Raw genomic sequence first — 24,818 nt, 5'->3', positions numbered from 1 at the left:
TCGCCGGCTATCGGCTTAATTACGCCCCCACCATCCCCAGATAAGAGAGTGATAGCCTTATCACTGCGGCTCATTTCCAAATCCATGAAATTAATAAAGTCTACCTCCCAACTCAATACTGGGGCCAAACTTATAACTGCTGTCAAATAAAAGAACTCGGTGTAGCCGCACATTGCCTATTCATGCAGCTGGCAAGGAGGAGCTATAGGAAATCATCCTTTTAGGAGATTAAAGAGAACAAGAGAACAAGAGAAAAGCACTTGTGTGTTTTAGGCAAACGATATCTGGGCTGCAGTTTTTCACCCTGTGTGTTAGTTTTATGATTCCTGTGGCTTCATTTGTCGTTTGCACAGGGGCTGAGTTGTCCATTTGGTTTAGTTAAGTACTTAATTTTCTCTAATCTCTACCTTGGGAAAACTGCGAAATAGCATACTTTTGTGGGAGCAGACATTTGCAAACATTACTTGTGTGTGAAATATGAATTAGCAGGAACACGTTCGAATACAAGAAAACCTCTAAAAGTCCCAGGTTGTTGTAACTGATAGTTTCTTTATCTGTAGACCATCAATAAACCGCTAATCAAATAAAGTGGAGCTTGAGCTGCTTTCCAGTCTGATCCACCTCGAATCCACGAGTTCTCCAACTCCGCGTGTTGGCTGCTGTAATCAGTGGGGAGACAGCTGGCTTCACCACGCTGTTCCACCTGCCCGCTCCCCTGAGTAAAGGACTGTGCTTCACCGACCAAATCCACTCCAAGTCTCTCGCAGGCACACTCCAGCATGACTGGCGGGGGTCTCACACATCGATTTCAGGGAGAAGGGAAGGTTGGGCGGACCCGTCACCGCGCTGACGCTGGCAGTGGAATGAGACGGGCTCCCACTAGGTTTGGGCCTGTCATTTATTTCTAAACGACGGCAGATGGTGGGTTTGGCGCATGCACCATCCTCTCAATCTCCCAAGGTGCACTTCTGTGATGGATGTGGCGAATGGGAGCGCTGCAGAGAAGGCTGAGGCACATCTGTGCAGGCCGATAACAGGGGGCAAAGAATGTCTGGGCTTTCTTGCCGTCACGTGGCTTTCACATACTCATTCCCACACAGACCTCTTGAGGACTTACATCTTTCTGAGTTTATTTGCTTCTCACTTTCATAGCTTTGCTTTTTAAAGCTCGTATCGGCAGGTCACCTCTCTGTTTACTTTGCCGATGGACTTTCAGGTCTGGCACTGTTACCCAACTGCAAAAATTGAATGCCCACACCAGGGGCTGCCCTTGGCCAAAGATTCTATAACCAGGAATTCAGGCCGTATAAGATTTATGTTATAAATTACATTTCCTATGGATGGATATATCAATTTCAGGTGGGACGTTCAGCTTCAATCAGTTTGAATTTTGGGGCTGAGGCTGGTATAAGTAGCATAATAAACACGGTGCTGCATTACAGTGAAGCAAGCCATTAAAAGATTACTTTAAGATTAATTTTTAAAGCGTACACAATTAGCAAGCTGCACTTTAATCTCACTAGTATTTGAGGAGACATCTGACGTGGCCATGCTAAGTGGTTAACGTAATTCTAGTTATATATTTGAGGGCAACAAATGATAGGCAAATGTTAAATAAGATGTAGCTTATGTAGCCCAACCATTAGTATTTATATTTTGGGGTATTTGATCAGAATTTGACCAGAATTCTCTTTGACATCTTTGATAGTTAAGCCTTAGTAACAAAGTTAAAGTTATACTGTCATAGTTCCTTACTTATAGTAGTTCAAATATCCTTATTTATTAACCTGCCACTTAGGTTGACTAATTTGATAACAATTTAAGACAAAGAAAACCTAAAAATCTTCAACCTAAACTCCTTTTTTTTTTTTGTCTGGGAAAATTATTAATCAAACAATTTATCAGTAATTGTAACAATTGTGTCTAGTCGTTTCCTTTTTATCCGTAACAGTATCTGACTAACATACATATTTTTTTCTCATTTTCCACTTAAACATCCAGAGAATCTGGCCCTTATGGAAGCAGTTAACGCATACACATCCTCTGCCCACACGCAGCGTCTGACACAGAAGATTCAAAGACACATTAAAGTGAGCAATCACCGCCAAACAACACCCTTGCAAAGGTCACGTCAGCGTCATCATCCTAATCACCGAAAGCCATCACTTTCCATGATTTAGGGTTGCAGTAAAAGCATCATAACCCACCCAGCCACATCCCTGCCCATAAACGTATCCATGGCAACAGAGACATTGCGCTGCCCTCCGCCGATGCATCTTTGGGATTCTCTGCGCGTCGCTGCAGGGTGACAAGTCAGGCGTAAAGAGTCGATTTAGCTGCGGCATTGGGGAGGCTCGCACATTAGCAGAAAGGAAATAGGAGCCAGCAAATACTTAGTGGGTGATTGGCTCCGCAATAACAGAACACCCGCTTTGGCAGCTCGTCAAGCGGTGCTATACGGATGCCATTACAAACAGGGGGCCATTAGCAGGCACCAAGGCTTTGTGAGGCGTGTCGTCTGTTCATGCCTTTAGCCCCCCGTGCGTTTTTAAGACAAACCTTACAGAGAGCCAGACATACATACATAGATCCATAGATAAGGCATTAATGAAACATGCACCACTTAAATAAAATTTCATGTAACAAGGTAAAACATCTGGTGCACATCTCTCTGAAGGCCTAGTTACAACAGACCCGTCTGCAAAATAAAGCAATTTGGGTCAAAACATGGCACACTGTGTAGCCACAGTGCCTCAGAGGATGAGACCCAGAACTGGGTACTGAGTTAGGAGCAAAACCGTCCTGTTTGCTTTTAATAAAAGCATAGTTTCACACTGTTCTTTCATGCAGAGGTGCAAAAAATTCTACCCATATGCAGGGTTTAATATCACCTAATAGTGTGTTTTGAGCAGATTTTCTTGCCACAAGATTTTTAAAGAGATGCACACCCATCGTAAAAGCTTCTCTTTGCTGAAGGCAGTGCTAGAGACTGGAGCGGCATAATAATGACTTCCTCACTGTAGGAAAATGTGCTTTGTGATTTTTTTTATTTATTTTTTTTAATGCTTCGTGCAGTGTTTAGGAACAGTACATGCTGTATGTAAGAAGTTAGATCTGCACGCTATTAATAGGCATTTAAAAGATAACTGAAGCAAAACGGCAGCGATAACATATTTTTTTAGGTGCACTGCCGTTTCCTCTTTATTCTTCTTTGTGTTGTGTGGTGAAAGACCGGTCAGATAGCACCCAGATGTCATCATATCAAAACTCTACACAGGCACTAGGAATTTAATAAAAGCACATTTATACCCCAAGGTCACGTTACCAGTCATACGTTTTTAAAAAATCTGACACAGAAGTCTGTTAATACCTTGATTTAGACCAAAATTTTCATGGTTTCACTCATGGTTTTATTTGTCACCTTCTCAGTATTTTTATTCTGTTATATTTAACTGGATTGTTCTTGATAACTGAAGCAATTAGTAGCTGCTATTTGCAGAATAGGAGACAACAAATTGGGTAATTAAGCAGATTTTTCATCAGCTAGAGGTGAAAGCATGTATTTGATATACCTGACACATTTTGGGATTGTGTCCATTGTAAACAGAAAGTTAAAGAGAATACAACCCAAAAGAGAGAAACATTCCCTTTACGTGCTCTTTGATTTATGCTTTCCCGCACAGTCAAAGTGAAGGCAAAAGCAGTTTTTTCAACTAGTTTGTGTCTGCATGCACACCGCATTTGTCATGCTGCACACACGGCTTGTTGAAACAAAAGTCTCCTGGTGGTTTTCCTCTTTTAAAAAACACCATATGTGTGGGCAGCTCATGAGAAAATAAGCCTCACAGACATGTGAAAAGCCCCCAAAGCCTCCTTCCACAGCGGATTTACACTCACACTCTAATCCACTGATATTACAGAAGATCCATTAGGGCACTATATAAAACAAGGGTAGATTCTCCATATTAAAGGACTTTATTAAAGGACCAGCAGCAACACAAAACATGATTTGGGCATCCCAATTGTTTTGTTAATCCATCTACAAACATCCAAGTAAAAGTCTTGATTTTATTATAGAGACAGACTATACTGCGCTTCGCCAGCTTGGTCTTTGTTGGAGGGGGCCATATTCAGAAGAGATGAAGACATGAATGCATAGATGAACACATCTGGAAATTAGTGACACATAGCACATAAATAAAACAGCAGTACTAGATAGTTGCAGAGATAATCGCAACTGAGGTTAACTGTCAGATAATTGTATTAAAAGTGAACCAGAAAGCACCAACATCACAATTGTGGCTGAGAGGTCCAGTTCAGTAGTGACTCGGTATAGCTGGCAGCTGGCAGTCAAACGCATCTCTGCTCCTAAATATCCATGACTTCTTGTCTCACTAAAATTTAAACTGGTGAGTGGAAGAACCTGTTATAAAAGGGGGAAATTGGCTGTAGACCAGGGTGTGTTTGACTCTGGTCTATATTTACAGATTTAGTGAAACTGAATCACTTTAGTTTTGGATTGTGTATAAATCTTATTGTCTGATTGTCAATGCCAAAGCTCAAACCTGTATCTTAATATATAATATATAAATCAAGAGATCAGGCTTTGTTATTGTTAAGATTTCACATAAAGAAACGTATTTAGTGGGACTTCAGTTTGGCATTTGTACCTGAAACTGGTTTACTCCTCCAATAATCCTGTGTTACAAAAGCTTTAGCAAAGCAAAGGTTGGTACAACAAAACCTTTTTTGGGAGTTACCCAAGGTGACTACAATTGCCTTCATGAATAGAGTTCTGCAATTTAAGGCGCAGCCTCCACTAAATAATATGTGTTATGTAAAATTACTTGCCTGTCCAGGCCACTGTGCCTCCTCTACCACCCACGAGATGGTGCACTAACACCCCAGGAGGGTTTTCTAACTTATTTTTTTTTATTCTTTTTACACATATAAGTATTTTACTTTCACAGTCCCGCAGGCACCCTCACTGACTGGCATCTCATTAGGAGAGCAGAGCGCCATGCTTGCGTGTTCGCCACCAGACAGGCCACGCCACAGGCTGCATGCTAATTGCGGAGGCGTAGCCAGCATGAGACGACCTTGTGTGGCATAAGAGGAAGGAGGCAGGGAAAGCGGTTTTGTTTAGCGTCTGGTGGGCAGGGGGCTCTCCTCCACAAAGCGCTCTCGTCCTGACCTTGGATGGTAAAGTCAGCCAAGTCTGGCCACTAGCTGGAGTAAGATCATAAAGTGGAAGTCTCATTAAAAAAATATGAAGTGGTGTAGTGGTGTAATGTACGCTGGTAAGCACTTTACATCACATACTGTTATAAAGCAGCATGTAATGAGCAAAGCATCTTTGTGAGTGACACTGTTCTGACATTAATTTGCTGCTTATCATAGCTTTACTATAGTTTCAAAGCACCGACTTCTATCCTCGCGCGACAACTTATTAGGTTTAAGGCTTCAAGTAAAAGTCATACTCAAAATGCATTCTGACAGTAATTTAGCACATCTTGGCAGTGATATATGTGGTTCCACCTTTTGTGACATTAATTTACAACACGTCTCAGCGGTATTGTGGTGTTGAGGTTTGGGTCATTTTTACAAAGGCTGTGTAATTTCCATTGAACATGAAAGCATGAAAGCAGTTTTATAAACTCTGAATCTCAGTGCATGTGAGACTGTACAGACAGCATTTTTTTTTTTTCCTTCAGCTGATAGATGTGGACTTCCTGGGACTTGTGTACTTCAAATGCTGAACCCTGTCTGGGGCTGTATCTGTAATTTCATCATAACCTCTCCAGTCCAATAACACGACCTTTTGTCAGCACAATCAATCTCGGCGCTCACATCTGACAGGTTTTCTCAAGCAGCTAAACTGTGCAGTCCTCAGATTAAGTTTCAATCAATGGCCTAACACGTAAACACTTACTTGGGCGAAAAGTGAGATGGAGAGTGGAGAGTCTGTGTGTAACTGTCTAAAAAAGGTCAAATATGGTTTTATACAGCATCCCCGGGAAAGTAATAACTATCCTGCTGGAGGAAAAAATGGTTTCGTATCTTTCTACTGCTTGAAATTTAATTTAGCTCCTGCAAATAAAGAATATAAAGTATGTGTTGTGTGTGAGAGAGAGACATAAAGACACAAAGAGAGCGAGAGAGAGAGGGAGGCGAGGCAGCTTGCCTGTTTTAGTGCCATTAGTTCTTCCCTGCCACTCATTGATAAAGAGGTGCTGCCATCAGCCAAACCAGCCATCTCCTTCAGTCCTCATTAAAATGTCGTCATATTAAAAAATCATTTCAGGCCTTTGCTGATGAGCGTTTTATTGCCTTCATGAAAATGTTCTCACTTCAGAGTCAACGGGAGGGAGAAAACCTTCAGTGAGTAATGAAAACGGGGAGGGAGCAGAGAAAGAAAGAGGAGCGACAGAGTAGATAAGGGTGATTTGTTGCATATTTGGGAGGACGGTTTTGATTTTTAGGCTATTAATAATTTCTTCATTTAGTCGCTCCACATAAACATCAAGTATACAGTATACTGTGTGTGCATGATTTGCAAAAAAAACTGCACAAATGTATTTTTTAAAGTGAGCTAAACAGAGTTTAAACACGTGTGGCTCCATGTAATGCAGCACTGACGGATGTGAGGTAGACTACAGTGGTGATTTCCAATCACTGGTGTAGACTGGGGGGTAATTTTGCAACACCTAGGGTGTACATAGAAAAATTAGCTTGACTAATCTTATAATTTAACTCAAGACTTTAGTAGAGCTGTGCATTTTTGAGAAGAAAAGTTAACCATTAAGTTAAAATGATGCATAATGAGCGGTCAAAATAAATAATTTAAAAAGAAATTAATAATAAGAAAGTTTTTTTTAAAAAAACATTAAAATAGCTCAAGAGTATGAGGAATAGTTCACAGTTAACTGATAGTATGAAAAATTGTAAAAGAATACATTTAACTTTTGATTTTGTAAGTTAACAGTAAACTAATGAAACTGTTAGCTAAACATGCTTTTAAAATAGCTTACTAAGTTACTAATGAACAGTTAAAGTTAGCTAAAAGTATTTCTAGCAGCTAAAATTTTAAAATGAAATCATAACCATTGGAAAATGTTCGCTAAAAAAGATTGAATGTGGTCATTAAACATAATAATTAGCTATTAAAAGGATTAGAGAACATAGCATGTAGTAGACAATAAATAAATAAGAAGTAGAAGTAGACCAAATCAAAGTTCAAATGAACCCATTTGTGCATAAGATATGTATTGCAGGGTTTTGTGAGCCAATCCCACAACGTTTTGGGGTAGGCACTGGATTGTAGTGTCAACGTTAACAAATCTAACAAATTTTCTTGGCATCAGAAGATCATTCATCATGTCTTAATAACTTGTCATTAACAAATTACTTTTAGAATAAGATTCAGATTTATTTTTTTTTAGAATGGCTGTGCACTGATGAGTGTCACTGTCACTTTAAATGTTAAGCATTGATTATACTTGCAAATATGGAGAAACGATGCCGGAGCAGTCCTTACTGTTACACCTCCTTGAATTCCACTTGAAGCCTGCTACCTGGGGTGCATGCACATTAATGGATTTTAAACTAAAGCTACCACACCACAAAAAATTCTCAAGCAGTTAGCATCAGAAACACTAGTTGGTTGAACATATTACTCTTATTTTAATAATGCACAATGACTTCTTTCTGTTCACAAATGATGCAATGCTGCTGCCCAGGGTGTAGCCCTGAAAAATGGGTCTCCCACCATTTATGAATAGGTGGAAAGGAAACAGATGACAGCCATGCTAGCCACTGCTGTTTTTCCAGTGCATTAGTATAAAAAAAGAAGAAGGGGGTAAAAAAGGAGCAGCTGTATTCCGGCTTTGTCAGAGTAAAATGGCAAGAACCAAGAGACAGAGGCCAGGAGTAACCATAGTTCACCAGGACATGGAAACGGCTACTGCTGCTAGCACTGCTAAAGTTAGCCAAACTCTGCAAACTAATGTCAGTGTGTTTGCAACATTGTGCACGGTACAAAGTGCTGCAGAACTCAGCAACATTTGATTAGCGGTTGCATGGGAAATATTTTTTTAACCACTGTTTAACTTTTCCTATTTAAAATTGACTCAGTTTTAAATGTTTTCTGCAGGGTTTTCTATTTTCTGTCTGTGAAAAGGACTAAACAATTGGTTGCCAGGAGCTTACTGTTGACCAGAATAGAAATTTTCTCCTTTCAAAATTCATTCAGTTCAGTTTATTTGTACAGCCAAATATCACATATAGAGGTTCGAAGGGCTTCCAGCTATAAAAACCTATTAAATTACATAAAATGTTTAAACAACTAAGCAACATAGCAGAAATACTAAAAACTAAATAATACAAAAATTCCAAAAACCAAACAGAGAAATATGGAGAACAAAAAATCAAATGCTGTGATGCTGATTAAGAAAAATGAGCTTATTCATTAAATCTTCCGGGCTAAATATGGCTGAGCTCAGTAGTTGGTCATGCTTTAAGACAGATCTAAAGTTTACTTACCATAAAATTTTACAAAATATTCTGCACGTCTTCCCCAATATATTGAAGTTTTAGAAGTATCTGTTTGGTTAAGCAGTGTTATTTTTTACCCCCTTCACACACTGATGTGCTAGGTCATCCTTTAAGATAGGACCCAGGTGAATCCTGCCTCGGCTTTGACAAAAGCATTTTACCAATGCTACAATGTAACAGCTATCTCAAAAGCTTGTGCTTAGTATAGCATTTTGATGTATCAAACCAAAGTTAAAACAATTACACTAATAGCCTAAAATATTAGCATGTTCTTATAGCCGGAATAAATTGGTGAAAATCAGATTAGTCGACTTTTCCCTGAAGCTTAGTGTCCGCGCTACGTTTTATTTTTGAGTAATAAAAGCACAACACACTGCATTCTAACCTTATCTTTTATCCTGGGGGTCTTTATTCATTTCATTTTTTCCTATATACTCTCATTAATTGGCATCCTCCAAAGCAGTGCAACACATATCAACAGAAAACACCAACACCTTTCAACTTCTCAGGTCAGCCGGATGTTGCAGGGAGCAAAAAGCTAATCTTCTGCTCGCTTCCAAAATGCTTCCACAAGCACTTTTTATCGTAGAAACATGTGAAATGGAAAAAGCAATCTTCTAATGCCCCTGCAGTGGAAAAAAACAGCTCCAGCAGAAACTTAGAGGCTATTAGCTGTAGTATAAAGGTCACTAACGAGGGAATTTCACACATGCACACTTTAACGATAATCTAATGAAAGTCCCGCTCTCCTAATGACCTGATCTGGACCTTTAGTTGGTTTATATAAAGCCGAAAAAGGCTCGCCTTTTGTTAAAGCAAGCTCTCTAATGAAAGTCGTCATCACAAAATATAAAAGGCGCAAGAAAGGATTAAACGAACACAATCGCTCATTATCTCAGGGACAACTTTAGCTTTTATTGCTTGCATTTTTCGTCTTATTCTCATCTTTTCACAGATTCCATTTTTTTGGAGTTTTTTTTTTTTTTTTGCTGCTTTGTCGTTCGCATAATGAAAAGCCACGCAGCAGAAGCTTGCGTGCATATCCTGTAGAGGCTGATGGGTTGATGTGTGGCGGCTGCACCACACATCAACCAAGATGTAAATTTAATACCACCATATGCTGATGTTTCCCTGCACCAGTGTTGATTAAATGATTCGGCTTTATCTGATGAAGAAGTAAAGTTTTCGCATCATTTGTCATGTTGCGGCGCGCTATCTGTCTCCTCCTGCTAATCAAATTTCTGTTCAAAGTGAAGCAAAAATAACAACATTAGCAGACTGTAGATGCTGAGCTCTTTTCCTTGAGCTGTGTGTTTTGCTTATGAGATATTTTAATTGTAAATAGAAAAAGGAATGCACCAGACTTTATCAATGCAAGAAAGCATAAATTATAAGAGGAAATTAAACTAAATTCATTCGCAGAGAACCAACTAAGACTGAGCCCACAAACAAACAGTTCGTAGTGCATTAGCTTCCCAGCAGAATATACACAGAATTACTTGATTGGCCTCAAGGGATGTAATATCTACGCTTTAATTTCAGATACCAAGTGAGCATATCCTGTTACAAGCCATTACAAGGCTTTAATGCCAGGCGCCGTGTTGGGGATGGTGTTTGTTATGCTCTCATTTTATATCCTCACTTGTTAGGTTTTAGCTCTGTTTGAGATGCGATGAAAAGATTTCTGCTATTTGGGTTACAGCTAGGCTTTCTTGTCTTGCAAAATTTACTCCCATGATTAAAAATATTCAGTTGGAAATAACTTCACTGCTTAATTCTCTTCTCTAAAGGCTGCTTCAGAATAAGCAGTAAAATGAGAGACACAAAGTAGATGTAACTAATTGCCTTCCCCCTCTGGGTGTGGAGTGCAATACACTATTTTGGATGATTTTTTTTTTCACCATGTACACTCCACTGTGGCTGCTGGACAGGAACATTCATTTCTTCCTCTGGCTCTGGGCTCGTGCTCATACCCTCGCCAGTTAGAGAGTTACTTGTGGCTCAAGTTTTGCAATTTTCATACCGGCAGAAGTTGCCAAAGCATTGTGAGGTCATTAGTCATCTCACAACCTACTGGTTTCTGGACAGAAACAGAATACGTGATGAAACATGTCAATCAATAGAAATAAGGCAGTAAAATAAAATAAAAACACTCAAAGTCTTGTAGATTTCACCAAAAAAAGTCAATACCTGCCTGTTGCCTACTAAAAGCATACAATACGGATTGAAGAATATCAATCAATGGAGGGATGGTGTTCATTTATGACATCCTCATTTCATATTCTTGCCAGTTGGGCATGCCTCAGTTTTGAGGTGTAATATAGCCCTGCCAAATCAGCGGTAGCCCCATTACTCATCCCCCTCTGTGCTGTCTCCTGGCTTGTGCTCTGGCGCTAATGTAGATTACAGGGATATATGAGGGCTATTTTGTTCGCTGCAGGGTGGAAACGATCACAGGCAACCCTCATCCCTCTCTGATGCACGACTCTACATCTGTTCCCCCCACGAAAGCCTATCTGGAGATCCATCAGAGCCAAGCCCTTATCAGATCTGAGGCTGCTACATCTATTGCACATCAATTATAAATGCCACGTATAAAAAAAATTGGGTCACTCTATCAACACTTGCTCCCGATCCTCAGAGACATTGTTTAGTTAAGTGATTAGTGGCTCGACTTTAGATACAGTTTGTGCATGTTAAATGGTCCATTTATGATACACGAGCATATAGATGCAATGGCCTCCGGCGAAGGAGAATAATGTTACGACTAATAATGGTTATGCCGTAATGATAATGTGGCTGAAACTTTCTTTGCGCACGGGGAAATAGGAAGGGGAAATTAATCAGAGAGAACCACACTTTTTCCGTCAACTTTCAGATCCTCAGCGGATCGAGTTTGTGGGATTTGCGCAGGTGGAAATCCACACAGGTGTGAAATGCATGCATCATAATCGATAAATCCATTTTTCTCTTGCTGCAAGACAATCCGAAGTGATGAATGAGCCAAGCTGCATTATTCAAAGCTGAAAATCACTCGCAACTTAAATTTATTTCCAACTTGCTCCCTGACAGAGAACACAGACATATTATTCAAATTTTTATCTATTCTGTGACCAGGACACGTTCAAAAACCACACGTTTAATCTTTATGCAAGTCTCCCCTCATCTGTTGGATAAATAGACCATTCATCATATTATTGGGCTTTTACAGCTTGACTGTTTGACTGATCTGTCTCTCAAACAGCTCCTCTCCCTGGCAGACCAATCAATCATTTTTCAATGAAGATGTCACAGCTCATTGTGTGAAGAGTTATCCTAAACAATTCTCCTCGCCTTTTAGATGATAAATTAAAAGTAAGCCGTTTATTTTTGGCCGTCGGGATGGTCAGTCCTCGCAGACATGTATGAACAAAACATGTAGGCGCTCGAAACTTTTGAGCAAAACATAAAGTTTTATCGATACGCTTTATGCCTTGTTGAAATCTCCCACTTTTTACTTCAGTGGAGGTGTTAGCAGGTGCAGAAACGTCGACGTGTGTGTGCTTGCTATTAACTTTTCATTAGGCACTGTAAACTGCACAAGTCATCACCAAGAGGTTCCTACTTGGCATAATTGGTTTGTGGTTAATGCCTGTTTGTGTCGGTGGGTCTGTAAAATCACAGTTTTAGCTCTTTCTCAGGGAGAAGCACTTTTTAAAGATTTACAGCTTTTTCAGACTGGCAGCTGAAAGCACACACGCACAACTCATAAAACTTCTTCTAGGGTGCACATTTTTCATTGCAGCTACTCATAATGATCTCTAATTTAATAATTAAAGCCTTACAATTGACTTATTAAAATATCAAACAGCTGCAGTGCATTAATAAGGATTTCACTGTTCAGGATGAGTTCTTGTTTGAGCGCACCTCTCATCTCCACTCTTCTTCTTTCTCTTCTGTTTCTGTGCCAGGGTCCTTCAGGATTTCATGCAGAGACCTGCGAATGAGCACTGACGTCTACCTTCATCTGAGTGTAGATGAAAGACGCAGGGAATCACATATGGTTCCACACACGTACACCAACACAGACGCTCGTCATACTTCCCTTTGTTTTGCTAATGAAAATCTTTTCCATCGCTGTCATCTGCTGCAAGACTGCGATTGAAGATAAAAGAATATTAACCACATAAACCTGTAATATACCTATGAAACTATTAACAACTTCATGTTACGTGAGTGATGCATTTTAGTGTTTTTGCTGGTTGGCATGAGAAAGTGGGGTAATTTGATGAAACACCATATTTTAAATGATAAGGGAATAACATGAAATGAAATTAAGTAAAAATATAAATTAGAACAAAAGAAAGGCAGTCAGTTCACCTTCAATACATTAAATAAATAATAGATTTTAGCTTGAATTCCCTGGATAACACTCTTTTAGTCAAAGACTGTATAAGAAGATAAAAAACTCATAGACAAATGAGCCTACTTGTCACTAGCTCTATGACCTCAGTAAATGTTTTCCTGGTGGCTTAACCCCAACTTCAACCCTTATTTCATTCAGCATGATGTTCACATTGTAAATTGTGGTTCAAAGTGAAACAGACATCAAATTAAGCAAGGTAAGTTTTTAAGTTCAACTTTTGGTTTCAAAAAGCCAAGATAATAAGAATGTATACTTTATTGATCCCCGTGGGGAAATTCATCTCTGCATTTAACCCACTCAGTGAAGCAGTGAGCAGCCACCAATCTAGCAACCGGGGAGCAGTGTGTAGGGACGGTACCTTGCTCAGGGGCACCTCAAGGTAGCCGTTCAGTGGATTAGAACCCCTTACCTTCTGATCATGGGGCCACCGCTCTACCTACTTAGCTATCGCTGCCCTGACGAACAAAATACTCGCCTCAATATTTCCAAATGGGATTTCATATAAAAACAAGCAGTGTCACAGTAGTCACATCCATCTTTTATATACAGTCTATAGATAATTCACTTACACTTTGATTCCTTTGGTTGCAAAACATCTAACCAGCATATAGAAGCCTGCATATGAATCCTTGCAATCAATTGAATTTTTTTCACTAATTTGAACAGCACCATTACTGGCCATTAAAAAAAATGTCAAATCACGTACATTGTAGTCTCGATTATCAAATGCAGTCTTTGTGGTTTCCATATAAAGCCAAGTCTTTCTACGGATTATTAAGAAAAAATTTAATCAGTTTTCTCGCTCCTCGCGGATCATCCACGAGGTCCTTCCTCAGTTCGTCAACCCTCCTCCACCACCCTACCCTCAGTGCACCTACGTTGCATTATTAAACTTGAATAAGATCATTAGCATACAAAGCAGGAAACCCACCGCCGTGGAGTCATACATATTTATCTGCCTGACTTGTGCATGCATACACTCGTACTGTAACCCCTTTTGCAACCAAGGGAGAGTGGTTTTCTACTGCAAGAGGGCTGCGAACAGAGACTGTGAAGTGGATATTAATAGGAGCATGTCTAGTTTTAAAAAGCAGATATCTATTTGTGAAACGTCTAAAGAAACACAGGCTTTCATTTGAAATACACATTAAACCATGTGCGGCTGCCTGGAGAAAAATGTGTGCATTTGGAAGCAGAGCAGATGGAGTTTGGTTAGGTTCATCAGAGCAGCTTCCAGCATGTCAAATATAGTTTACACACAGAGGAATTTCTGAATCTAGTAATGCCTGCAGTACATAGTCATCTGCTGCACACAGAAGCACATAATCAAACAGAAAGAAAGACAAACAGAGAGCATGGCCTTCTGAATACCTATCAACTGTGGATTACCTCTGCCTTCTAAATGACTCCTTGTTGCTTTCCTTGTATCATCCCTTTGCAAAATTAACTTTCTCCTCGCCCACCCTCCCTGTGTTTTACCCACTTGTAAATCACTTTTCCTCCTTTTCCTCGTCTTTCCAGCTGAGAGAACAACCTATCTCCTTTTTTGGCTACGTGAAGTTCCTTTTTAATACGCTTCCCTCCTTCCTTCCTTCTTTCTCCTTCCTCCTGTGAGATTGCTGTTGTGTCTTATGGCTTTTTATTCCTACGTGATGGTAGATGGGTTCATGTAGGAGTAGAAGCCACTAAACACGCGGCGAGTGCTCAACACGCTGGCCAACACATGCAGCGAGCTTCCTGTGGATATGACAGCTGCCATGTTCACATCAATGTCCTGCCTATTATCAAGAATGTACACACACATTATAAATAGAACAAGGATGATCCCTGCCGAGAGTGTTTACCACTCTGGATAAAAGTTTTAGTGGGGGGAAAATCGAAAATTAAACAGCTAATTGCAAACAATTAAGCAGAACGCTCAGCAAGTAAGGGCTGACGAGTCAATCTTTGGTTGTGAACAGACCTACTTTTCCCACCTGCATGCTGGCATGTGCCCTGAATTTCAAACTCATTCCTGCATTCCTATGCCCTGGGGTCATTGTGCCGAGTTCTCGAAATAGAGATGAGGATGGAAAAATAAGTGAAACAATGTGCAGAGGTAGGTCATCAATATTCTTTGGTAACGTACGTGATGTAGTCTGTTTTCTCCTTTGAATGCAAATAAATGCTGTACACGAAAAGCTGTTACAGGCTGCTGTATCTAAATACGTTTTACATCAGGTCTAACATGATTTGCATTTTACTTAATGGTATAAAGTGCCATGAGAGGAAGGTGTGAGTTGGCACTATATACACGTAAATTAATTTAACTTCTAATTGAAAAAGGCTTCAGTTTAAAATAGTTTATTGCCATCCAAGTAAAACTGTGAGGCTGTGAAGTTGTACTTTGGCAAAGAACATTTAAAGTTGTTATAGTGATTTTTATTGACGTAAGTGAAATAACCTTTAAATACACAAAAAGTCAATACCCAAAACCGAACCTAACAAAGCAAAAAAAAGTTCAATTATATTATTACTGTACTAATTAAAACTGCATCTGTGTGGGCTGTAACTCCCTCATCAGTCATGAAGGTGCCTTATATATAATTAAAATAGATGGGATTATAGTAAATATAATAAATGTAATATTCCTAACTTTTAAAGTTTTATATTATTTAATCCTCTAGGTTAAACTTGAGTTAAATGAAAATACTTTTGATTCATTCTACATAATCCTTCCACAATCAAACACATTTTTCTACATTTGTTTTCTTCTTCTTAGATTAATAAAGAACTTTTGACTATAGATTCATAGGTTACTTTAAAACTCAAGTAAAACACATTTTTAAAAATAATATGATCTAATGAAACAAGGCCATAAGGTTTGAAAATAACTTGCTATTATCTTTCCTCTTTGGACTGATGTTTTAAATCCTTTTATATGTCCTTAGAAGGATTTTCCGCTTGTGTAAAAGTTAACCCAAACCCTTAGTCACAACTATCTGCAGAAGGTTGTGACAGACTGAGATTTTAGAATTTATAGCAGTTGTCTCTTTTAAAATTATTGGCAATTACGGGTAAAACAATTTCTCTTTTTTTTGTATGTTTCTTTTGTTTTTAATAAATCCAGTTCCCTTTAATTAAAAAAAAAAAACATTTTCTTAGTTGGTTCATCTTTATTTTAGCTCGTCCTGACATTTGGTAATTAACAGGTAAATGGTACTGAGATGAGAATGTCATTCGTTTTGAAGCTCAAGAGCCAAAGTATTTTTTTAAAAAAAAGTTTGCTCTTGACTAAGTAATGGAGCTAAATGAGAAATCAGAGGATCACCAAAGTAATTACAGTTCAGCTCGAGGGGGTCTCAAACGTCTACACCAAAATTCCCATCCATCATGTAGAAGTTGAAGCATATTTCGAAAAACCATAAAAGTTAAGTAATTTACGGCACCGGAGGAGAAGTAATAAGACTCCCAATGTTAGGATTCTCCATCTGAGAACCATAAACCATGAATGAAACTCAAGTCTGGACTCAATGACATCACCATCTGTAGTTTGACATAGGTAGCATGGTTGAAAACTTGATCTGCACTTGATAAGGAGTTTTCACCACGAACAAACACATTCTGATACATTGTATCAGAGCCCACCTCTCTTTGTGAGGGTGTATTTCTTTAAATCGAACCCCTTTAAACTCTTAAGCACCAGCATGAAAACAGTGACTCAGCTCAGTGTGAACCCCTTGTCTGCTCACAAATTAGGTCCAAATTTTCACCAGCTCAAAATGGCTAATAATGGCATTTATCAGCGGTAACTTTCTGCCTGAGCTGAACTCAGTGTCAACCAATTAAGCAAGAAATTCAAATTATCCTGCTGCTGGGTCCAGTAGGGTGCTGTGGGGGCTTGGGTTTAAATGTCAACCTTCTGTTTGTATTTGCTGTGCAATGAGCTGTTCTCATTCAGTCTCCCCCCTGGACAGAATCTGAATAAAACCCAAATGGGTTGTTGCTGCGAACCCCAAAAAATAATGAATTATTAATCCCACGATATTACAAGATTTTGGCAGACGCTTGCAACTGTGTGACATTACTCCAGCACCAATAAAGGGGCCGATAATTATTCAAGATGAAATTGTAATAGAGGAGGTCTGCAGAGGTTTAATGATTTATTTAAGACTGTACGTTGTTGTGATCTAATATTCAGTGGGTGGGTTGGGAAGTTTCTATCAGTGTAATTTATTTTTCAGGTTCCCACTCCTACATTGGCTTTTTCTCTGACTTTAGAGAGACATGAGGAGGCTTGAGAGAATAGTAGAGGGGAGACTGGGGGGGTGAGAGAGGATTTGATCCTAGACCAGCGGGGGGCCATGGGAATGTAAAGGTGGGAATCAACCATCCTGGCATCTATGGGAAAGAGTCTGCATTATTTAAAACACCACTGGCACATGCAGGGGAAGTTGTGTTTGAATAGATTGCTGCCATTCTTTGTTCCGCCTAAGGGTGTGTATGTCTTTTCCTGCAATGCTCAGTTACGACTGCGCTGCCGTGCAGACCCCAGCTTTCCAAAAATGTCAAAATGATCAGAGAAATAAGACGGCACAGCCTAATTTTCATTGTGACAGCCGTGCATTTTACTTTAAATTATGCAAACGCTTTCATATGTCCTATACAAGGTCACATAATCCCCAGTTTCAGGTAAAAACATGAAAATCATCCACAACAGCATAATGGGGTTTTCATCTGACAGCTGCAATAATATAGTGCGTTTGTGTACAGTAGGTGCTATGTACGAGTGTTGTTCTACTTTATCAACACCCCCCTCAGGCTACACTTTGATTTTCCTGTAATAAATAATGCTCTTTTGTGTTCTGTGCTTCATTTGTTCCCTGTTGTAACCTCAGTGCTGCTCAATAAATTATGAATCACGCCAGTTCAACCTGCCGCATATCTCTCGTTTCATTTGTCTGTCGTGCTCTTTTTGTTTTTCTGTGTTGTTTTGCAAATTGTGCACAATCTCAGCCCAAATCTACACACAAACACGCATTAGATCCTTCGTGTGTCAAGCTGCTGGAGAGCTCTTTTCTATTAAGATGGGATGATTTAACTCCTAATTTCTTACTGGATTCGCTAAAAGCTTGACTCAAGACTGCTTTAAGTCCACAATTGCCCAACAATGAGCTGTAGTAATCAGGAGCACATTAGTAGCACATTTAACTGTACATATGCTTCAATAATTGGTTTAATGATAGATATGAGGTATGGAAATGCTCAATAAAGAGCCAGTAAGTGCCATTTAATCAGCATATCACTGCCATAATTGCTTGTGTTGTTTAACAGAGTATGTTAAAGCTGCTTTAAGGCACAAAATTGCCATATATATGTATAACACCACAACCGCATTTAAAAAAAATAAAGATGTCATTTTTGCTGCACCATGTTATCACACAAAGTTGTCTAACAGCAGGCGAGCTGAAAGATTGTTTAGGGGTAACTCTGATGCAGAGGATGAATTGCAGAGGCACAGCGTGATTCTTTCATTTTCTTTTCTCAGAGATTTTGGGCTGCAAAGCTCGCCTACACACACCAGCTGGCTGTTGTCTGGGGGAATCGCCTCAGCCATCTTTTTTCTGATGAAATCAGAGGAAATCCACAAGCAGCCCAAGGCGGACCACACATCCTTCTCTCTTCCCCCCCCCACCCCCACCCCTTTTACTCCTTCACTATTCAATAATTCTCAGTGATAGGCCTTCCCTTTGAGCACTGGTACCACTCCTCATTCCAATTAGTGAAAGGCAAAGAGGCCCCCTTGTTTGTCGGCACGCAAGCAGTAATTGGATAATCCCCGAAATTTGGGAGAGTGCACAAAAGGGAATCTGTAATTAAAGCAGAAAGTCTGTCAAATATTGACACAGATGAGTCCTGCAAAGTATAGATACTGAGGATGTGTCAACATTATCGAACAAGTTTTTAGAATCCCACAGTTTTATGCACAGGAGCAAAATATGACATTTTGTCATAGCGTTTAGATCCGAGAATAAAATGGCTTAAGATAAGATAAGATAGAACTTTATTAATCCCTCGGGTGGGTTCCTCTGGGAAATTCGATTTCCAAAAAAGCACAGCACCGACAGAAGTTACAGAGTTATACACACACACATATATATAAATACAGAGACAATATAAATAAAATATACGAAGGGGATAAATAGAATAAATAGGAATAAAAATAAAAATACAAGTGAATTGCACATTTCAAGTATTGAGTCTATGAGCTTATGAATAAAACCCATCAGATTTTTTTTAATTAATAAACTTTTGCATAATCTTTTTGTTTAATTGGCTTTAAATCCTCAAGCGACATGTCTCCTCATGTTCACTGACATGAGCTCATTGGGTTTAGCAGGTGGACTCAGTGAGGGAGGAGATCTGAAGAGACTCAAATTCAGCAGATTTTAAAGAGTTTCATGAAAAGAGCAAGTGTTGCACTGTCTGTCACTTTCTGCAGGTATCCACAGTTTTCAAAATGTGACGGCCACATGAGAAAAAAACTCCCAACATAGTAGAAATGATTCTTTCAAGACTAATGGTAGTAATGGTGTTACAAGGAGGTATCCTCATGAATATAATGAGCCTTCTAAATAAAAATGTTTGCATCCCTTTACAGATACAAAGTCATCTACTGTTCAATTTTATATACTTATACCACATAGCGCCGTAGTTTTGGGTGTATAAGTGCAATCACACCGACAAATAGAGCTACTGTTTGCTCATTTTGCTATGAGCATGATTCAGAATAGAATTCCAGCACATCGCTTAATGAGTAACCAAATCTAATAGACAGTTTAATAGATAATACTGCAAAGAGTTAATTTTTCCTCTGCTGTAGCCATTAGGTAGGCATTTAATGCGACTCCATTGGAAGGCATGGAGATACTTGACCAGCATTAAGAAAATAGCGCATTTATACCCTCAATACATACTTTTGTCTTTCACATTGCTGTAACACGTTCATGAAGGACACAACCATGGAGGATGATGCGACAATGAAAAGAGGGAAACTCTGATAATATAAACACACAGCAGATATCGATAAAAATGGCAAACGGGTGGAAACACAGCTAACATAATGTCTCAAAAGGAAGTAAAACTAAACACAAGAGACAAAAGATTACCTAAATTAAAAGTAACAAGACACAGAAACACGAGGGAGGCAGAATTACGCAGGAACTCAAAAACTTGTTATGACCCAGAAAATAACCATGAACAGAACTAGATGTAAAACTAAAACCTCAAAATATAAATATATAAGAAACTAACCAGGAAATGCTGGTATAAGTTATATACTCAAAATCAAAACGATTCAAGCAACTACACAACTCAAAACCCTGCAACCAAGACCCAGTGACCAAGACACAGATGCTGTAAATCCAGGGATTAAAAAATGCTTAAGTCGTGATAAATGCAGTCAGACATGGATCAAGATGTAAGAAAGAGCAAAGAAAGGACAGGAGAAAACAGCAAGATAGTATTTTCAAAGGTAAGGATTGCTCAGTTTATAAACTGGAAATTTGGTACTTAGTTAAAGTTATTAATTCTCCTAGATTTGTTCATGAGATATTGTACATTTACAAACAAATAGTACACAGTTTAGTACAGACTGAAATGATTAGTTTACAAAACTGTGGTGAAATTTACAGTCTTGCTTTTCACGTTCCTTTAACACATTGTTTCCTGTCCCTGAACATAAATTCCTGTTCTTTCAGCTCTTGTATATACCAATTCATGTACATATACATAAAAGACAAAAAAAGGAAAGTATGGTCAAATGGTGACGGTATAATTGTGTATAATGACGCTTTTCATGGTAGATGTTGGTGCTTTAAAAGCTCTGTTTCTTGGTTGCCTTGGTCACACCTTTCCATTTTCTCTACACAAGAAATAGCCTATACTTCCTTTTGAGATCCATCGCTTTCTACTTCACTGACATTAAAAAAATTTTGCAATTTGTGTCCATGAACATGAAATATTTGTTCTTTTTCGTCAGGCTGGAGTCGATCACCGACTTGGCTGTAGTCCTTTGAGTATTCTACTTGGTTTTATGGTGATTTGATGTGTTTTCATTTCAGCTAGTGAATTATCAGTCAGTGGGTTTCATCGTGTTTGAAACACTGACAGTTTTATGCGGTGTTTCCACCTGGACTCAAGCGATGGACTGACCAGAGGACCAGCATTGCAATACATGGAGTCATGCAGCTAAAATGGCTAAAAACCTGTTTGTAGCAGCCGATTGGTGAAAGTTGGGTGCCTTTCATCAGCCTGCATGCCATTTTGGAAACAATCTTTGCTCACTGGACTTCTCATTGTGACAGCAGCATGCTGAGTTACACAGATTTTTTCCCCAACATCTCACTAAAACCCATCACAACAAGACGTCTCCTCTTAGAGTCCACTTAATGAGAGTGTAGCGTCAGCGTTCTGGCTGCAATTACAGTGCTTAGGACTCTTTAATGATATGTTAATGGCTTGGCTGTATTACCTCTCAGCTGCCCAAACAACATTAAATACCCCACGGCTGATTAATCCTGCATCCACAAAAACACCCAATTAGAGGGAAAATGTTTGAATAGAGTTTTGCCAACAACTTCAGAGCAAAATGGGGCATGCACAAAAAGAAATTCTACAACAGATTTTCAACAAAAAGTGAATAACTGAAGCTTTAAATTCAATTCCTTCCTGTTTTACATTTAAAACACAACGTTGTTTACTGCATTTCGATAATTCTTTTTTAACATGACTTCAGGAGAGGTGAGGTTACTTTGCTCAAGGGCACAATGCAAAAGCGCACAGCTGTTAGCGCACACTTGTTGTGGTGAGGGTCAAACCTGTGACCTCTCGGTTACATAAGGCTCTGTCGAACCAGCAAGCTGCCTTGCCTACACACTGCTGCTGCTGTTTTTGCATCAAAAAGAAAGAGGCTTTTAAAACATCTAACCCAACTTGCACTAATTAGGTGCATGTTGTATTTTTGTTCTAATTAAAACCATGAAAGGGATCTCAACATAATCATAAGTTATGGCCAAATTAGTAAGATGAAGTGTAGAGAAACTCTAGATATCATCAAAGCAACAACATCCTCCGCTTCTGAAACCAGTCCTCTGAATTAATGCGAGATATTGATTTAAAAACCGCAAACACTTTTCATTCCTCAGCATTACCATTGTGCCAGATACGATTAATCCATGATACATTTCCAACAACTCCCAGCACAACTTCCCTCTTGTCAGCACATGATTGCTGTCGACGTAGACTCTTGCGAGGCAATAGTGATTATTAATGTGCAACATCTGAAGTCATACCTTGAGGGGGGAATTAATTTTCCAGGAGTTCCTACAATGAGCTGTGACAAAGTACCTCCAAGTCCACAGAGGGGAGGAGATCCCCAGCCGGCTACAAAACACACACAACACAAGTTTGAGCAGTGTAGGAGGAGGAGAAACAGTAGACAGGTGGTACATTCTGTCTTGTTCTGTTCTTAATAAGAGTTTTGAGTTGCTGACACTAGGGTATGCTACTCCAGTGTATATATAGATATATAGTGTAGTAAAGGGGGAAAATACTCAGCATTAAACACCTCCACATCCTTGGTCCTTGTTGGCATAGATTCCACAAGGCACAAACTTCAAGCAGGGTTTTTCCTTTTTTAATAGAGGTAGTGGACGCCTGGGATACAAAACCTTGTTGTGCCTCTTCTGCTATGACCATTCAAAAACATGAGACGTGAAGGTTGTATAATAATTAATGGTGCGTATTTATGGCAAATAGTTCAATATTATATAAGTTTACATCGGATTTATTACAAACTGGCTCAAAGACAGTAACCCCGAGCATCTGGCCCATACAGCGTGTAGTCCACATGTGCAGTTTTCTATTGACAGCATTTGGCTTTGACTGATGGCAGCAACCTGGGGAGAGTCTGGCTGCCTCGACTCAGCCACAGTTCCACCTTATATGGGCCAGATGTCAGGTGTGGTGACATTTGGACATCATCTGGCCCACAAAACATTTGCCAGTACCATAACCAAGCTGTGAGTGCCAAAAGAAGCCAAGATTAAACTAAACGTGTTTGCTCTCTAGAATGAGATTACTTGAAATGAAAGAAAAACTGAAAAATGAACTAACAGTAGCGTGTGAAAGACAGCAATATCAGCAGTGCAAGAAGTGAATAGATGTGGGTCATTTGAGCATAAGGAGCAACCTCAGCTGGCTGACATCCACCACTAGAAGCAAGACAAACAGAATCAAACATTAAAGACAGTAAAATTTTTATATATAATAAAGGTTATAAACAAAATATAATATTGTTGGAGGTCAAAAATGTCCTTCTTAAGCCTCCAGTTCCAACTGAATACAGAGTATACTGATAGCAGCTACATTAATTTACTGGATCACAGGCTCTTCCTAGGTTTTCTGATGTCCAAGCACTGTGTAAGGGCATTTATTTAAAATATTAATATTATAATTAGGTCACTTCTCCAAGACATTTCCACTGAGTGTTACAGTATAAAGTCTGAGACCCTGAGACAGTTGTTTTGCCTATCAGGCAATCTTTCCTAAAATCAGTGGATGAGGTTATGGTTACCCTGAAACAAACAACTTCCATTTTATTTGTCATTTCTACGAATACATATGTAAACAACCACCAACCACCATCCATGCCAGCCAGGAGACATAGTCTCCCAAGCATGTCCAGGTTCTGCCCCGGGGTGTCCAACCAAGTAAGATATGCCTGAAGCACCTCGTTCACGAGGTATCCAAGTCAGTCATAGCTGGCTCTTTTTTAATGATCCTCACAGTTAGCAAAAAAGGCCGGGCGCCGACACTTATCAGCGGAAGCTCTTAAGGTTCCATGTATCTCGTGTAATCACAACATTTATTTTCTATCTCTATACTAACAGCCTTTGAGCGCAGGTGAGTGTAGGAACATTGATTGACCGGTAAATCAATAGTTTTTCCCTTTTACGCTCAGCTCTCTTTTCACCTCTTCTGTCAAGCACCCAGAGTTGGCACGCCACCCTTTTTCGGGTGAGAATTGTAGCTTCAGACATGGAGGTGCTAATTCACATCCTCACTGCTTCACACTCTGATCCAAACGCCTCAGTGAAAGCTGGAAGTACCACTTAAAGCCAGGAGGGCAGCATCATTGTCAAATAGCAAAGACGTGATCCTGAAAACTCAAGGAAGTCTGAACTCATGTAGCATAATGCATCACCAAATTCCTCAATAAAGAGACAGCATATTCAAAATACACTGTTATAGTACATTTAGCAAAGCTGGCTCCTTTTAAGATCCATTCAGTGTGTTCTGGAGCTTTCCATCATATTACATTATCCATATATACAAATGGATTCTGCCTAGAGACTCATGAATGCAAATGTTAAGCTTTCCTTTTTCTGAAACAGTTAAAACATGTCTAATACCACTTCATCAAAAAATCTGGAGCTCTTTAATTTTCATTTAATTCATGCTCTTTATTGTTGCACTTAGGCTGATTCATCTCTGTATGAGGTATAATTTTAATCAGGTTTCTTTCCTGTCCTGTATATTTTCCAATAAAAGATGAAAAGGTTTTTTTCTTTAAGGTTGTAGCAGATCCATCAGTAGCAGCGGTACTACCTGTGGCTAACTTTAGTTGATAAAGGTAACAATTTAAATGCAATCATGCCTCTCCCACACATTGCATTATTACAGCCTGATTATCAATAACTGTACTAACAATAATCATTTTCTCCATCATGAAAGGCTCTTTCAGAGTGTCAGGTCGGTGTGTGCATTTCGCTCTATCTTGTCTGTTTCTTATCACCCCTCATCAGCAGGGGACGAGAAC

At 39.3% G+C, this 24,818-nt stretch overlaps 1 long non-coding RNA gene across 1 annotated transcript in view; it reads left to right on the top strand.

Annotated features, from left to right (window-relative positions):
- Window positions 1-17,870, top strand: part of LOC146689707 (uncharacterized) — a 62,023-nt gene extending 44,153 nt beyond the window's left edge. The window contains exon 3 of the long non-coding RNA XR_014916073.1: window positions 12,504-17,870. This is a non-coding gene — a long non-coding RNA (uncharacterized LOC146689707). The remainder of the gene's footprint in view (window positions 1-12,503) is intronic.
- Window positions 17,871-24,818: the final 6,948 nt, after the last annotated feature.

This window comes from Copadichromis virginalis, linkage group LG17, assembly GCF_057382275.1.
Source record: "Copadichromis virginalis isolate Kocher_CV1m ecotype Utaka linkage group LG17, C_Virginalis_male_GT1.1, whole genome shotgun sequence".
NCBI lineage: Eukaryota > Metazoa > Chordata > Actinopteri > Cichliformes > Cichlidae > Copadichromis > Copadichromis virginalis.
The sequence above is the reverse complement of the archived record's forward strand: the minus strand, read 5'-3'. Positions and strand labels throughout refer to the sequence as shown.